We start from the raw sequence: 12,230 nt of genomic DNA on the forward strand, positions 1-12,230 counted from the left end.
TACGGTAATGTTTTGTTTGTGTGGGGAAAGCTTATGGCGAGACGCAGCCGGACCTATGGTGTTACAAAGTTGATGAGTGGCCCTTTGACGCTTGCGTTTCGAAACCCGAGTGTGGTTTCTCATCAGTCGCAATGTAGATTCTTTCGTTAGTTTGTGTTTGTGAAAATTTATTTTAATGTATTTTAGTGGTCTTGCTTTCGAATAGCGAGGCAAGAATATCAATGTTTGGGTCTCGTTGTGAGTCCGTTTGGTGGTCTGGTTTGTTTGGTTTGTTTCTTACTTCTGTAAATTTTGTTTTGACTAGTGTGTCTTTTAGGTTTTTGTTTCTCTTGTAAGCAATGATTGGTGATTCTGGGAATAGATTCCTTAGTGTTGAGTCCTTCTCCAGTTCAGCCAATGTTTCAAAAGACTTCCCTTAAGATCTTTTGTTTTTATGTAAGGGCTGTATGTTGTACTGAAGATGAGTTTGTTTGTTGCTTCTGTACGTGTACTTGTACAGTTTGTTAGTGTATTACGAATACTGTGGTTTATTTTTTCTGTTATATTCGTGATTTCATTGTTTTTGTATTCTCTGTCGAGTAGTTTGTTTCTAAAGAAAGCGACTTTTTTAGTAAAGTCGTCATTGTTGTTTCAAGTGCGAGCGTATCTAAGGATTTCACCTTTAGTCCAGTCAATCTAAGCCCAAAAAGGGGTAACCTAGGACTAATTGCAACAGAAATTATTTCTTCACCATGCATTTTGGAAAGGTCCTAGAAATAACATACTAAAAGTATAATAAAATCTAAGGGGTGCAACAGTGCCTAATTTGCATAAATGTAAAGGGGGCTCATGGGTATAAAATTGTCGCTGATAGACGGTTTCTACTTAAAATATGTGGCTAAACATGCTTTTGATCAGGTTTTTTTGGCTTATTTGCCTCCTTTTGGTCTAGGCAATGTTGTTGAAAATATTTTGTCGTCATACAAATATGCCTCATTTGCATAAATCCAATATGGCCGCCACAACACTTCACTTTTCTTAGTTTTTCTTGAATTAAGAACTATTTTTAAGCTACTACTGACAGCAATAGAATAATTTTTTCACATTGTATTTTAGACAAGTCCTAGAATAACATACTCAAAGCCTAGTACAATCTAGAATTGTAAACAGTGCCTAATTTGCATAGATGTAAAAAGATTATGGGTACAAACTAAGTGCTGATAGAATGTTTCTGCTAAAAATAATTGGCTAAATGTGATATGTTATGCAGATTTTTGGCTTATTTGCCTTGTTTTTGGTTTAGGTAATGTTGATGGAAATATCTAGTCTTCATAAAAATATTCCTAATTTGCATAAATCCAATATGGCCGCCAAAACCTTCACTTTTCTTTGTATTTTTCCCAATTAATAACTATTTTTATGCTACTTCTGACAGCAATAGAATTATTTATCCACTGTGTATTTCAGAGAAGTCCTACAATGACATACTAAAAGCCTCATACAATCTAGAAATGTAAACAATGCCTAATTTGCATATATGTAAAAAGATTATGGTTACAAACTAGGTGCTGATAGAATGTTGCTACTAAAAATATTCGGCTAAACATGATATATGCGGGTTTTGGGCTTATTTGCCTTGTTTTTGGTTCAGGCAATGTTGATTAAAATATTTTGTCGTCATAGAAATATTCCTCATTTGCATAAATCCAATATGGCCGCCACAACACTTCGTTTTCTTTGTATGTCCCTAATTAATAACTATATAAGCTACTTCTGACTGCAATAGAATTAAATTTTCTCTGTATTTTAGAGAGGAATGACATACTAAAAGTCCAATACAATCTAAGATTTATAACATTACCTTATTTGTATAGATATAAACGGATAATGGGAGCAATACGTTCACTGATAAAAGAAATAAGCATATTGGATTGAGAAAAATGCGACATTATGTTCAAGTAATGTATGCATTTATCTTGATTTTTGTCCAGGCAATATTTTTGAATACATTTTATCGCCCGAGAAATATTCCTAATTTGCCTAAATCAAGTATGGCTGCCACTGCATTTCACTTAAAAATTATATTTAATCTACACAACAAGTAGTTTTTGTTTCCACTCTGTATTGAATGTATAGAATGACAAACAAAATGAGTGTTAAGAGGGGAGAAAAGGGTACAAAATCGTTGCTGTTAATAGATTTCTTAAAAATATATTCAGCAAATTGATATTTAATTCAAGCAATTTCATTATTTAATGTATTTTTTGTGTTTCTAGGCAATGCATAAAATCATTTAAGATTCCTCATTTTACATATAACTGCAATTTGCCCCTCCTACCACTTTACTTTTCCCTTTTTTGACCTATAGTATAAATGACTATATATAATGTTAAAAAACAACGGAGATCATTGGAACTACATTTTAGTAGGGTCATGGAAGTTACATATCGCAAGTTTAAAGGCCTGTGTTGGCACCAGATTTTCTCATCAGAAAATTTATCCACCAGATTACAATTTCAATGGAAAACAAAAGGCTCTTACATCTAAATCATTCTCTTACAGACTAGAACAAAGGCGATCCCAGGGATCGCGAAAAGTGTATTTAATGAAGTTGTGCATAAAACAGCTAATTTACCCAAATGCTAAACGGGTCATAGATGCTATACAAACTGGTGCTGATAATCTTTTTACGAAAGTGATTTAAGAGATAAGCTGACATTGTAATGACTGTGTTAGTTCAGGGAATGTTTTCAAATATATCTTAAGCGATAAAAGAATTCTTATTTGCATTTGTCCATAAGTCAACCATGTCATTTTCTTTTTCTAATTGGAACATGAATTATTTCTTCACCTTAAATACTTAAAAGGTCCAAGAATGGTATATTCAAAGCCTAATACAATCTACAGTGTGCAAAGGACTAATTTTAAAAGATTTTATAGGAAATACCTACACTGTACTTAATGTAATAATTGAAACTTGAAAGGTTTTACAATATCGTAAAGAGAGATTGGAAGTTTTTACTGACATTGCTAAATATATTTTACCAAATTTTGAGCGATTCCTCATGTGCATAAATCATATATGATGATCATTAAAATAATTTCTTTAATTTTTCAAATTGACGTCAACTTATTTTAATTAATTATGTTATCAGTAAAATGAGAAGTTACATGAAGAGACACTACTAGTTTAAGTTATTTAATACTTTAAATTCTTCCTATCGAAAGATGTCCATTTTATAACTTGAATGAACATTTTGCTCAGTACAAAGAAATTGACATGGTTATTTATTTTCTGTGTATTTTAACTCATTTTAATGATTATATACTAATAGGGCCTACAGAATGAAAAGCCCTGTAAGAATAAACAATGATTGATTTGTATAGTTCATTTCAATTATCTAGAGAATTTGCATAATGTCAATAACATTGGGAACTTACTGGAAGATTTGGATTTTCTTAATGCATACCAAAATGCTTGGCCAAATAACCAACACTTTGTACTAAGGGAGGCTGAAGAAAATTTGTGTTTCAGCTCTATTTTCTTTTATTTTCACCCTTACCCGTATTACTAATATAGATTAAGTGTTGATAAAATGTAATTAAAGACCAGGTTGTGTGGTCACTGGTAAATCAGATATACTTTTGACTGTGTGCAACTTGCCTGTTCATGCTACATACAGAAATTTATGATAATAATGATAAATAAATTATAATGATCATGATGATATAGAGGTACAATTGTTATACTATACTGCCAATTATCATGAAATATGGATTAGGAAAGCTTTTCCTTTATCAGCTGAAAGACATAACAATAATCAAAGGACACTGCATTTCTCAAAATTTTGAAATTTCTTGAAGACAACAATTGAAAATTAATATAAAGTCATATAGTGAACTGAAGAGAGAGATTTCCTGTTAAATCTTACCGTACACAGCCATAGCATTTGAGGAAAAACTGAAAAAAAATATGTTGACTGAATCATGATAATCTAAATCACTGGTAAAGCAAATCTAGATACTTTTCATAATGTTACATGGTCTAGCTGCTCTTTCAAATTTCATGACCGTGAAACAAGAAAACCAAGATGTGAAGGGATTTGCATCACAGAAGCTACCGTTAACGAGTTTATCAATTAGGATATCAAATTTTGACATCAAATTATGATAAAATTGGTTATCCTGTATTTTGAACCTTATGGAAGTCTCACCTCAGATTGGCCAGACTCTCAATTCCTTGAGTGATTGATCTTATTGGTAATAATACAAAAGTCTAATAATCTGCAAATGGGAAGTCCATTACATAACAGCCCCATGAGTGATACTTGCACATCTAAGATCTAATATGATACGTAGTACAATTATATCATCCTATGCTTCACATCTTTTCATTGAGTTATCCTTCCCCATATTTATGGGTTCTACAATGAACTGCAGTAGTATGAATAACCCCGACAGAAAGCAAAATCTAGACTTTCTGTTGTCAACGAAAGGATTCTGGCTGTAAACAAATGAACCACCTAGAGGAAGATGTAAACAGAGAGGAAGAGGAAGAAATTTTGATATGATAATGACCATCATAATAATTGTCATCACCACTACCACCATGGTGATTCAAATGATGTTCGTATTTATACTAATAACAGTTCAATAATGAGAAAGATGATTCACAGGCACAACTGTTAAGTGTGGTGAACCATTTATTAGTAACTGAATATTTCCATCGTCATTGAAGATAATGACCAATTGCATAATATATTCCTTCAAAAATTTTACTGCAATCGAACATGTTGTAGGAGAAAATGACTTAAAATGACAATTGATGTCAAAAACTTGAGCATGTCCAATGATTTTTTATGAATAACCTTATTGTTGTAAAAGAAAGAAGAATATCCAAAGAAAGAATTCTGATTCCTTTTATTTAAATAGTAATGCTCTGAAACTCTTCTCTTTATTCATTGCATTTCTGAATAACCAGAAAATGTCAATGGAAGCTATTATAGGCTTATTGTATACAGAAGATCGTTTGTGTCAATTATGCAAATTAGGCATTTTGTATTAAAATATGCAAATTATGCATGCAAATTAGATCAACCTCTTTTCTTTTAGGTAATTCTTGCAAAACCTTAACAATTTCATAGAGAAAAAAAATTGTTTAAATCTGAGCTTAAACATTCATTTTGTCTGAAATAGTGGAAAAACTGTGAATATATGCAAATTACTTAATTTGCATATTCTTTATTGTTCAAGACATTTAGAAAATAACTTATTGAACCTTACTTAATCGTGTTGCAATGAAAAAAGTCACTTGAATACAGTTTACATGCCCAAAATGTGAGTATAGCAGTCATTTTAAAGGCGATATATAGCTAATTTGAATATATGCAAATTTAACCAATTTGCACCCTTTATATTTTCTATACTTTTAATATGTCATTAGTGAGACCTTTCCAAAGGTAATGGTGAAGAAATAATTTCTGTTGCAATTAGTCCTAGGTTAAACCCTAATTGACTGGACTACTTTGATAAAGCCATTAAATGTTGCTGTCCGGGTGACAAGATTCTCTATGTAGAAATTGGAATGTGTCTGTTGGTTTAGTATGTGTTTTGATGTCGAGGATATTTTCTTTGTGGTATCTTGCACCTTTGAAAACTACTACATCTAGGAATGTAATTTCTTGTGTTGAGTTTTCGTATGAAAACTTAAACGTTGGGTGCATTGTGTGGATTTTTTGAATGAAGTTAGTGAGTTCGGTTTGTGTTCCCAGAAAGATTGCAAAGACATCATCTCTGAATCTTTTCCAGAAGTGAATGTTGTTGTGGTTGTTTACGATTATTTTCTTTTCAAGTTCATGAAAAGCAATGTCTGCTATCTCTGGCGAGGCATTCGATCCCATGCTGCAGCCGCGGGTTGGCGGAAATATTGCTTGTTAAATTCAAAACTGTTGTGTTTTAGAATTAGTGAAATCATTTCTATTAAGTCTTCCGTGGTGGTTTTTTGATTGCCGTAATTTGTTTGAAGCGAGGTTTGTGAGTTTAATGTTTCACTGACTAGCCGAATCGCTTCGTCGTGAATTGTGTTTGTGTCCATCGACACCACGTCGAGTGTTACAAGAAATGCATGTTGGGGGAAATTTGTTTTTTCTATTTCTTGTATGAAGTTTGTTGTGTCTTTTATATTTGACGGTTGTTGCTGGACCAGTGGTTTTATGAAGTAATCCAGCAATTCTGAAATTCTGTTAGTGGGACTGGAGCAGCCACTAAATATTGGTCTCCCTGCAAACGTTGAGTTTTCAAGCGGCGGTTTGTGAATTTTAGGCAATAAGTACCACTGCGGGGTACGGATTTTTATGTTTTTTGGATCGAGATACTTATAAGTATCATGGTCGATGTGTTTGTTCTCGTACATTTTGTTTAATAGTTCGTGTACTTTGTTTACTGTTTGTTCTGTGTCGCACTGTCTAGTTGTGTATAATACTGAGTGTTGCGTAATTGTCTTTTGCATTCGTGTATGTAATCTTTTGTGTTGACAATGACGATGCCTTGACCCTTGTCGAAAGGTATTGAAATTTTCACATTTTCTTTTTTGCAGAGAAAAAAAAAATTACCAAAAAAAAATTTTTTTCCGACCTACCTACCCTATTTCTGAAGAGCATGTTACAGGAAACACACAATTTTTTTTTTTTGGCCTATACTTCATCGAATTTTTATTTCAATCAAGAAAGACGGTTGCACGTCATCTTTATCTGTACAGGCACATTCAAATATTTAATGACACGTATTTTCAAATGAATGCTATTTTTATGAAAAGGTACATTAATAAAATGCAATGATATGGACGAAAGAACTTTTTTCTTTATTATTCATCCACGTTTAAGACTTGTTTTTAGAAAGAAAATTTGACAGTTTATTTTTACTCTATGACGATAAATATTTTTGAAACATTTGGCGCGCCGTAGTCGTACACATGTATAGACAGATATCTCATGTATAGATAGATATCTCATGTATAGACAGATATCTCATGACGCTTTCGATATTTTATGGTTAAATGTTGAAGAGACATCAAAGTTTTGGTAACACAACTTACCTTTTATTGTGATCTGTAATGGATTACGGGACAGGGACTGGACAAGGTATTCGCTATTTGTAAGAAATTGACAAAGGAAAGTGACACTTAATAGTATTTCGTGTATGTAAGTGTACATCGTGCATAATTGATTAAGGTAGAATGCGTCAAGGGAACGATTCTTTTCTGATCCACCACTTATCGAGGTTCATTTAAAAGCTCTTTCAGTGAGAAAAATTTTCATTGTCTTAGTTTTTTTGGAAAATCGAAAATTTATTTTGTATATTGAGTTATCATAGGGTTGCGGTCATTTTGATTTCAAATATCAGTAATTAAAACGTTTGATAATTGTTTCTCTTTCTTTTCACGGTTCCCCCTGATTTTTGTTGTCCATTTGGTACGAAAATTGCGAAAATTTCATTGAGCAAATTTTGAGCATAATTTTACTTCAGACACTTTCGAGATGTCACTTACAAATAAGTTAGTATGAATGCAACAATATCAGCTCCACCGTTACCGACAGCTCACATTATATAAAATGTGAATTTAAATTTCGACATTATACACATGATGGAACTATGTCATCGGTATAGCTTTACCCAAATAAACTACAACCTTCTTTAATTTCACGAGATAAGTAACTTTCACCCACAGTCTCACCTCTGAAAGAAAACTTCTTTCTCTGGAGGCAGGTAAGCTTTGGCATATGACTCCAAGGTTTTTGCTTGAGATCGCGTAATAACTAATTGTTGGCAAGTAAGATATTTCGGTTTTTCACAAAGGAACATGGTGTTACCGAGAGCTTTCTCATTGGCGTATTCGCACTTATTCTTCCAGAAATTACCTTCCGACACATAACACCTGCCTTCTTCGGTGTAGGTACCGTTCCCGAAACGGCCAAGCCAGTCGATTCTGCGTTCGATGTTTCTGAAGACTTTTCGAATCCACAGTACTGCTTCACGGGGATGTACCAATTGCACACTTATGCTTGCTGATCCAGACCACCCTGCGTAGAAGTAGACGCTGTACGTACCGTTGCCGTGATCTGTCACCTTTCCCGCGGTCGACTTTCTCAGCTGTAGGTCTGACATCACCGCAAAGAAGAAATCGCCACCTATGGCCCTCTTTCGTCCATGTTGATCATAAGTCTGAATAACCACGTGGATGTTTTCCCCTTGGAGAATATTTTGGTGTTCGGTAGATTCGCTTCCATACAAAGAAAATCTACGACAAGACATGAGATTAAACAACAACGTCAAGACAAACTGTAGTTTTAACATATTAAGACAAACTAAATAGTTTTTAAAGTGAGTCCCCTTTTTCTGTTTCTTTATTTTTCAAACCTGTTTTTAGTTTTAGTGTGATTTGTAAAGTATTTTCATGAATCATCTTAGACCTAAAAGAAGATAATGGCCATATCGGCAAGTACATGCAGGTGTCTCTGTACATGGGTTATCCTTTACTGTGAATACATAAATAAGAAGACGTACGAGTTTTCAAATAGTCATTGTGATTGTTTTTTTCAGATAGTCGTTTGAACACATTTGAAAATGCGGAACATGCGTGGAGAAATATTTAAGTGCGGAAAATTATTGGTTGTTGTGCAGTTTACAATATAAAACCTAATTTTGAGTCATCGTCATCTCCACAACTGTTACTGAAAGTAGTCGGCATATAAACGATAGAAAAATAATTCGTCGCGGAAATTACAATGCCCACAATCAGTTACGTGACCATTCTTCTGAGATTTTTCTCACGTGATCGTTTTTCGTTGCCCTAAAGTTGCAAATCACGAACTTCAAAACTAGCATTATTGTTTTAAGCTTTAATTGTTACGAACACATCACTTCTTCATCACATAAGATGGACTGCCAATAGTAAATTGATCACTGTGAAAGGCTAAGAGTCCCGCTATAGCCATAAAGCAACTGAAGTCTACATATTTGACCCATTCTATGTGATTACACTCGTGCAACTATGAATTTTGTAGCATACACTGGCCATTCATAGATCATCTATTTCCATTGCAGAAAAATTAACGAGTTAGAAGCGCCATTGAAGTGGTTTATACATTAGGTAATAGTGAAGAGCTCGTAAAAATAAACTTCTTGTCATACTTGGAAGTTTTCGGTGATGTAATTCCCAGAGACCCTTGCATTGACTTAAATGGCTGCGGATTTCGATTTTTCCTTCTCTTTGCGTGCACGGAGTTGTCGATTGGCTTGATGTAGAAATCTCTCGCTAATTGATCAAGAGCCAGCCCGGAAATCGTTGCCGACCTTGTATTGGTATTCTGAAAGTGCTGGACGGTGTATCCGGATGAGTTGGTCACCAAGGCGAAGGCTGTTTGAAGAAGCGGTGGCGTGTTGTAAACATTCTGAAATAAATTCAAACGATACGAAAAATAACTATTTGATTACATTCTCAGCTTATGAATTGCTCACAACGCCCTCAGACCGGTACTATAAATTGACCATTGGCACAAATTTTCAAATGTAACTTTCCATATATCTGCACTACACATAAACGGTAAAAGTTTTCACACTCCATACCCATTGCAATTTACTCAGCTTGTAAAGTCTGTTCAATATTTGATCAAGATGAACACTAGTCTTATTTCTGTTCTGTCTTTTGTCTGTATCTTCTTTTGCAGACATCTCACTCGATGAAGTCCTACCTTCAAGGCGGAACGTTGTGTAAAATTTCCAACGCAATTAATAGAAAATTTACAACTAGATCAGCAGAACATGGTGACATTTTACAAGTGGTATAGCGACAAACTGATGGCGTCAAATCACTGTACACAAAACGCAGACGCCTTGTACTTATGGCCCTTTGTATTGAGTACGGCGATTTGACGTCATCAGTTTGTGGCTATACCACTTGTAAAATGCTGCCGCAGACGTGTGTGAATAATTTCATCTGCCATTACAAAGCCAAGCTATGGAGAACACTTGGCTCTTTCTGCAGAACTCTATGCATGAGTATACACGAGACCGGAATATTCCATCATGGTGTAATTCAACTTACGTCAACCGCTTTTCTAGGGTGACGAACATTGCCATGTAAGGGCGAGCAACACTGTCCGTTAATCTTTACAGGCTTATGAAGGTTCATTAGAGTTTTTGGGCAGAAAGAAGAGAGCTTAAGACAATATTAAGCTATAACAGTGTTATTAAATTAGAACAAAATGTTGGATTAATCGACCCTTTAGTGTACCCGCCTGTTACTAAAAGTATTACCATGCTAAATATACATTTATCTGTCTGTTTTTAAATGAATAAAACAGTCATGGGACTTTGATTTTTTCGCTACCGAGAAAGGACGCTGGAATCTATCTTTTAGCAAATTCGCAACCGCCAAAGTGACGGGATACTCACACTGTATATCAATACCAGTAGTCCGTATGCTGCGGTGCATCCAACGCCAAGAAGACTTAGATAACATCTCCTGCTTATAAACTTTTGGTGGTTCTTCATTTTCCTGTAGATTCGTTACTGTCAAAAAATTGGCTCTTATTATCTTTCCGCGGTGTGTTTTTTCTGTTGAAAATTAAAAGACAGCTGAAATGGATATCGGATTTCTCATGCACTGAATATGTTTTATAAGTTGTATGCTAATCGATCATACACTTTGACAGTTACTGTTTTCATTCACGCCCACACTTCTTGGTTAACAAATATTTGTGTCAAAAGAACACAATTAAAAGAAACGTTGAACCAACGAAGTGAAACGCAGACAGGCGACACGACTGGTTCAGTTACACGTTGAGGTAACTCGTTCGGCAAGTTATCACTGGTGTGCCAGCAGAAACAGATGCTGCGCACTCGTCGAGAGCCGACCGATGGCGAAGGGGAGTCGTTTTGATACCAGTCCATTATCATATCAAATGCGTCGCATTTGGCGCACGACCAGTTGTAAATTTCCCTTAGCCACCACAGTATCGTGCTAGCCAGTCCAATGGTGGTCTTTGTCATTGCTGTCTTTAACCCATTGAGCGCTGTAATTTTCTCCCGCCAAAATTTTAGTGCAAAAATTTTACCAATTTTCATTAATTTTTCTCTAATTTAGTATTAATTTTGGAATAAATGGACATCACATTTCATAGGCTATAGTTTTCTATCAAAATTTTGGCAAAAATCCAAAGAAAAATGACTGAAGTATCTATAATAAAGGCAATAAAAAATGGCTTTGGCGCTCAAAGGGTTAATGGTAAAGAGAAACGGAAACGGTCCTTCAGCAACTCTGTACATCATATTGACTAAAACTCATCAAACTACGCTGCAGGGTTTATCAGGAGATGTAAATGGTACTACTCTTAATTATTTTCTTTGCTTCTATCCATGGTTTTGCAGACGGCGTGATTCCACTTTGTGAAATAGAAGTGATCTTAGTTTCTTTTATAAAAGTTCTGACCCAGCAATGGAAAAGATACCAGAGAAAACTAACAGACTAAAAAAGTAGAAGTAAAGATTTGTGACCTTGGTTTCTTAAAAATCGAAATTCAACTTTTTCCCACCAGTGAGTTATCGCCGCTTACTTTCCCAAATTAATCATAAAGATGCTTCAAGACGGGTTGAAAAATATAGCCCCTCTTTTTCAAGGACACGTCGTATATTTGGTATGCTTGCGTGGATACTGGGACCAACCTGCATGCTTAACAGCACAGCGCAAACACGTCAATGTATGGAATGCCAAGTATCTCCCGATGTGTGTACGTGGCATGCATCAAGTGGTGGAGAGGAAAGTGATCAGAGTAACTTGAGATTTTTGCACACGTGTCAGGGTGCCGCATTCTATACATACCCACGCCCATAGGTATAGTGTACATATCATCGATGCTCTCAGTGTGAGAGTTGTTAAGACCACTGGAAGTCGGCAAGGCAAATGGAAATGGCTGTCTAAAATTGTCTTTAGCAAAGTGGTACAATCCCAAGCGGACCCGCTGGCCGCAACAAAAGATGGTGAAATAAAGGAAACTACACGCAAGTTATTGAGAACATTTCCTTATTCTTATTGAAGAACGTCACGTAGTGACAGCAAGAAAATAACTTTACAATATTGAAATTATCTCTACTCTAAGCGTGACCAAATAACAAAACGTATTAATTTTCGCTTTTAAATAAATAACAGAAAGTGTCCACAGGCGCGACGACGAGAGCTCTCCGAACATGAAACA

General features: G+C 35.0%; 1 protein-coding gene across 1 annotated transcript in view; it reads right to left on the bottom strand.

Annotated features, from left to right (window-relative positions):
- The window catches only part of LOC139148120 (reticulocyte-binding protein homolog 2a-like), a 581,355-nt gene that overhangs the window by 288,808 nt on the left and 280,317 nt on the right, over nucleotides 1-12,230 (bottom strand). The window lies entirely within an intron of this gene.

The sequence above is a fragment of the Ptychodera flava genome, chromosome 13, assembly GCF_041260155.1.
Source record: "Ptychodera flava strain L36383 chromosome 13, AS_Pfla_20210202, whole genome shotgun sequence".
NCBI lineage: Eukaryota > Metazoa > Hemichordata > Enteropneusta > Ptychoderidae > Ptychodera > Ptychodera flava.